The sequence below is a fragment of the Blennius ocellaris genome (genome assembly GCF_963422515.1).
Source record: "Blennius ocellaris genome assembly, chromosome: 20".
Taxonomy (NCBI): domain Eukaryota; kingdom Metazoa; phylum Chordata; class Actinopteri; order Blenniiformes; family Blenniidae; genus Blennius; species Blennius ocellaris.
The window spans coordinates 122,501-128,328 of NC_137669.1; the positions used below are offsets into that span (position 1 = coordinate 122,501).

A 5,828-nucleotide genomic window follows, 5' to 3' on the forward strand; every position below is an offset into this window, starting at 1 on the left:
GAGAGCAGCAGGTTCAGCAGAGCAGCAGCAGGTTCAGGAGAGCAGCAGGTTCAGCAGAGTAGCAGGTTTATCAGAGCAGCAGGTTCATCAGAGCAGCAGCAGGTTCAGCAGAGCAGCAGCAGGTTCAGCAGAGTAGCAGGTTTAGCAGAGCAGCAGCAGGTTCATCAGAGCAGCAGCAGGTTCAGCAGAGCAGCAGCAGGTTCAGCAGAGTAGCAGGTTTAGCAGAGCAGCAGCAGGTTCAGCAGAGCAGCAGGTTCAGCAGAGCAGCAGGTTTAGCAGAGCAGCAGCAGGTTCAGCAGAGCAGCAGGTTCAGCAGAGCAGCAGTCTGAACTGTACCCGCCCCACTGGGCTCCCTGGTTTGTGGACAGGAGGTGTTGGTGGAGGCGCCGCTGACGCAGGTCACCCTGAGCAGACTCCACCCGGGGGCGTCGTACTCCGCTCAGCTGCAGGCGGAGCCACGAGGAGCAGCCATGACCGAGACCTCCACCCACTTCACCACCGGTACTCCAACCCCCCCACCCTCACCCCCTGCTCCCCATGGCCTCCCTTGGCCCCCTGCGGTGCCCCCCTCACCCCCTGGCTCTCCCCCAGGCCCCCTGCGGTTCCCCTTCCCCTCCGACTGCTCTCAGGAGCTCCTCAATGGCCTCGTCTCGTCTGGAGAGGTGGAGATTTTCCCCCGAGGGAAGCTGGAGGCGTCGCTGGAGGTTTACTGTGACATGGAGACGGACGGAGGTGGCTGGACGGTACGCTGCACCCGCCACTGCTCCCCTCCAACCACATTCAATCAGAGTCACACCTGCATCAAGACACATTCAATCTAGAGTCAAATCACATTCAATCCAGAATGAAGCCAGCGTGAATCCAGATGAACATGGTTTAATGAGTGTCAGACTGAGTATGTCGTTGTTTTCTCTCCCTGCTGATCTTCTTGGCGTTCCGGGCGTTCCGGGCGTTTGCAGGTGTTCCAGCGGAGGAAGGACGGCTCCCAGGACTTCTTCAGAGGATGGAAAGATTACGTCCGAGGTTTTGGAGACGTGAACGGAGAGTTCTGGCTCGGTGAGACAAGACAAACATTGAAATGTCATAAAAACATCTAAATATCACAATTAATGTGTGAAAAATACGCAGTTGTATAAAATATCATGAAATCTAAAAAGCTGGGAAACAGAATGTTATTTCCAGATGGAGCATAACAAGGCTTTCAAGCTGAATCAAATCTAGTTTCTATGGTTTGTCTCATTTCCTTCACATAAACCATGTGATTGAAAACATGAATACTGGTCTGGGTTTGTGCTCAGGTCTGGACAGTCTGCACACCCTGACCTCCGCCACCCCCATGACCCTGCGAGTGGACCTGCGGGACGCCGCTGAGGCGGCGTTTGCTCAGTACTCCACCTTCCAGGTGGGGAAGAGGAACTACAGGCTGACGGTGGGCGGATACAGCGGCACGGCCGGTGAGTGGCCCTCTCAGCCTCCAGTCTCCCGTCAGGAGCCAGACGTCCAGGATCTGTGAACCTTCAGCTCTGTTAGCCTGAGCTGCTGAGTCTCCTCTCCCCTCAGGCGACTCCTTCAGCTACCACAACCACCGGATCTTCTCCACCAGAGACCGAGACCCGGGCACCTTCATCACACGCTGCGCCATGTCGTACCGCGGAGGCTGGTGGTACAAGAACTGCCACGAGGCCAACCTCAACGGGCTGTACGGCACCAGCGTCCGGCAACAGGCGAGTACACTGGACTGAGCCCGGGGCTCTGTGGTCCTCCAGACAGCTGGAGGACAGCTGGAGGACAGCTGGAGGACAGTTCCTGTTCCTTCTCTCTGGTTGAACCAGTGGCGTCCTTTGCATCTCAGACAGATACTCGTGTCGCCAGAATAAATACCTTTATTATCTCCTTTTGCTGCAGGCAGGGAGACAAACGTCAGATTTTAGTGGTCTTGAAAATAATATAATGACAAATAATATAATCCTGAATCCTGCCATGGAGTTTGTAGTGAGCGGTGTGTTCAATGACCTCTTGGAAAAGTCCAACTTCATAATCGTTTTGACAATAAATCTGCAACCAAACGTCTTTATCTTCTCCTTTAGTCATTGTAGGTTGAAAAAAACCACTATTAAATAAATACTATATTTTTGTTTGTGCAGCTGCTACAGATGCAGCCAGCGAGCTGGAGAGTGACTCTCTGACCAGCCAATCAGAGCGCTTCAATACAGTGATGTCACGCGAGGCCTTCTAGAAGGCTCTGAGTCGTCAATATCAAAATGTGATTGGTTGAAGCAGCCACATGAGCGACACTAGTTTTACACTGCAGACGCCTGCAGAACTGTCTGAAGGCCTGAGGCAGATTTCTTTACCCGGCAACAGATGATGGCTCAAATGTGATTGGTTAAAAGCTTTAATGTAGAAGTACGTGTCTGGAAGCGGCGCAGCCGGAGGGAAGTGATGAGGAGCAGACGGAGCATTTGGAATTGTTTAATACGTATTCATGGAGAAACTAGAATCAACATCAGACTGTGATTCAGATCTTTTTCTTCGGCCTGCAGAGAAGCCTTGAAGGCCTTGAAGGCCTTGAAGGCCCACCACTGAGTTCAATCCACTGGTTAACTGGTAGTTAAGCTTCTGTTTGACCTTTGACCTCCTCAGGGTGTCGTCTGGACCTCCTGGAAGGGAACAGAGTTTTCCATCCCCTTCACTGAGATGAAGATGAGGCCGACAGCTTTCAGGCCTCCAGCCAGAGGATGAGCTGCTCCACCCTGACCATGATGAACTTCTGACTCACACACACACACACACACACACACACACACACACACACACACACACACACACACACACACACACACACACACACACACACACACACAGCTCTAGAAACTTCCTGATCCACTGGATCAGCCGGGAGGGAAATCCCTTCCTCTGGACAGAAAGTTTCCAGCAGAAAGTTCAGTTAAAGTTCTTTAAAGGTTTTAATACGTCTAAAAACAAAAGTGTCTCCAAACTGGTGCACATACATTCAAAGTTACAGTGTGAAAACTGAACCACAAGTAAAACAAACACAAAGACGATCAAAATAAAACCGTCACAAGATCATCTGAGATCAATGTGAATCATCTGCAAACTGTCGCTGAATCAGCGAAAAAGTCCTTTTTTTTTAAGTGAAGAAATACACAAAAAACTGACCAGTTGACCCAAAAGACCAGAAAGTGTTTGAAAACCAAATGCAAAAGACAACAAAATATGATTTGATCTCTGGAAAAGGCTCTAAATGACACAAAGAACAATGAATAAATGATTGTTAATAATAATAATAATGGCTGTGGTTTGTACAGCGCTTGTTTCTCATGACTCAGCAGGTACAGAATCATGGTTCATTCACACCAGTCCACCACAGCTGCCCCGGGGCAGGCTGGAGCCACAGCTGCCCCCCACAGCTGCCCCGGAGCTGCAGCTGTGGCTCCAGCCTGCCCCGGGGCAGCTGTGGGGGGCAGCTGTGGGGGGCAGCTGTGGCTCCAGCCTGCCCCGGGGCAGGCTGGAGCCACAGCTGCCCCCCACAGCTGCCCCCCACAGCTGCCCCCCACAGCTGCCCCCCACAGCTGCCCCCCACAGCTGCCCCCCACAGCTGCGCCGGGGCAGGCTGGAGCCACAGCTGCCCCCCACAGCTGCCCCCCACAGCTGCCCCGGGGCAGGCTGGCTGACGTTTTGTAATGTGGGTAAAGTGCCTTGCCCAAGGACACAAGGACACAACGACAATGACTTGGATAGAGTGGGATTGGAACCGCCAACCGTCCAGTTATTGGACGACCGACTCTGCCACTAGGCCACAATTCCAAAGGAATTCACACTCAAGAACCAGAAGAAGAACCAGTGTGAACTCTGTGTGTGAGTCCAGAATGAAGAGCTGCTTCCTGTCAGCCAAATGCACCTGGAGACAGTGAGAACAGCCTCACATGAGGAAATGTCAGAGAAGAGATTTCAATCCGTCTCAGAGTTTGAAGGCACAAAGAAAAAAAAACCCTTTCAACGTTATTTTTAAATCTCCCAGATTTGAACGTTAAAACGAGTCACCGGACACAAGATGAAGGAGTGAGGGCACTTCAGAGTGAACACACACCTGATGAAGGAATGAAGGAGTGAATGAATGAATGAATGAATGAATGGCTGCAGGATGTCCAGCTGCTGCCAGTCTGCAACCGCTGCCTTCACACCAGGTTTACCTTCACACCAGCTTTACCTTCACACCAGGTTTACCTTCACACCAGGTGTACCTTCACACCAGCTTTACCTTCACACCAGGTTTACCTTCACACCAGGTTTACCTTCACACCAGGTTTACCTTCACACCAGCCTTACCTTCACACCAGGTGTACCTTCACACCAGCTTTACCTTCACACCAGGTTTACCTTCACACCAGGTTTACCTTCACACCAGCCTTACCTTCACACCAGGTGTACCTTCACACCAGCCTTACCTTCACACCAGGTTTACCTTCACACCAGGTGTACCTTCACACCAGGTTTACCTTCACACCAGCCTTACCTTCACACCAGGTGTACCTTCACACCAGCTTTACCTTCACACCAGGTTTACCTTCACACCAGCCTTACCTTCACACCAGGTTTACCTTCACACCAGGTTTACCTTCACACCAGCCTTACCTTCACACCAGGTGTACCTTCACACCAGCCTTACCTTCACACCAGGTTTACCTTCACACCAGGTGTACCTTCACACCAGGTTTACCTTCACACCAGGTGTACCTTCACACCAGCCTTACCTTCACACCAGGTTTACCTTCACACCAGGTGTACCTTCACACCAGGTTTACCTTCACACCAGGTTTACCTTCACACCAGGTTTACCTTCACACCAGCCTTACCTTCACACCAGGTGTACCTTCACACCAGCTTTACCTTCACACCAGGTTTACCTTCACACCAGGTTTACCTTCACACCAGGTTTACCTTCACACCAGGTTTACCTTCACACCAGCCTTACCTTCACACCAGGTGTACCTTCACACCAGCTTTACCTTCACACCAGGTTTACCTTCACACCAGGTTTACCTTCACACCAGCCTTACCTTCACACCAGCCTTACCTTCACACCAGGTGTACCTTCACACCAGCCTTACCTTCACACCAGGTTTACCTTCACACCAGGTGTACCTTCACACCAGGTTTACCTTCACACCAGCCTTACCTTCACACCAGCCTTACCTTCACACCAGGTGTACCTTCACACCAGCCTTACCTTCACACCAGGTTTACCTTCACACCAGGTGTACCTTCACACCAGGTTTACCTTCACACCAGCCTTACCTTCACACCAGGTTTACCTTCACACCAGGTTTACCTTCACACCAGCCTTACCTTCACACCAGGTTTACCTTCACACCAGGTTTACCTTCACACCAGGTTTACCTTCACACCAGGTGTACCTTCACACCAGGTTTACCTTCACACCAGCCTTACCTTCAACCACAATAGACCAAACAGTGAATTGATGTGGATTATTAAATGTTTCATTCAGCTGTGGATCTGCTTTCCTGCCCATGTGTAAAGAAACCTGTCTCCTCCTGCTCTTGTTTGTGTGAATGAAGTCTGAGACGACTCAGCAGCGCCCCCACTGGTCACACACCTCTGGTCCTCATGATTGATTACTGATTCCAGATGTGGATGATGACATCACCGAAGAAAGACTTATCTTATCTCCAAACCAGTAATCACATTAAAGTTACTTATCCAAATCACTGTGAGTTACTATTGCAGCATTACTATTGTAGCATTATTATTATAGCCTTAATATTGCAGCGGTAAGTACTTGACTG

General features: G+C 50.7%; 1 protein-coding gene and 1 long non-coding RNA gene across 2 annotated transcripts in view; one reads left to right on the plus strand and one right to left on the minus strand.

Moving 5' to 3' along the window:
- The window catches only part of LOC308144624 (uncharacterized protein), a 109,243-nt gene extending 108,742 nt beyond the window's left edge, over positions 1–501 (plus strand). The window contains exon 14 of the mRNA XM_080515791.1: positions 369–501. The gene's annotated coding sequence lies outside the window, so the exon portion shown is untranslated. The remainder of the gene's footprint in view (positions 1–368) is intronic.
- A 4,438-nt stretch (positions 502–4,939) lies between these two features.
- LOC308144564 lies at positions 4,940–5,599 on the minus strand. The gene is made up of 3 exons (XR_013937054.1): positions 5,473–5,599; positions 5,014–5,047; positions 4,940–4,979 (listed from the first exon to the last, which is right to left on the minus strand). It is a non-coding gene; the product is annotated as an uncharacterized lncRNA (long non-coding RNA).
- Positions 5,600–5,828: the final 229 nt, after the last annotated feature.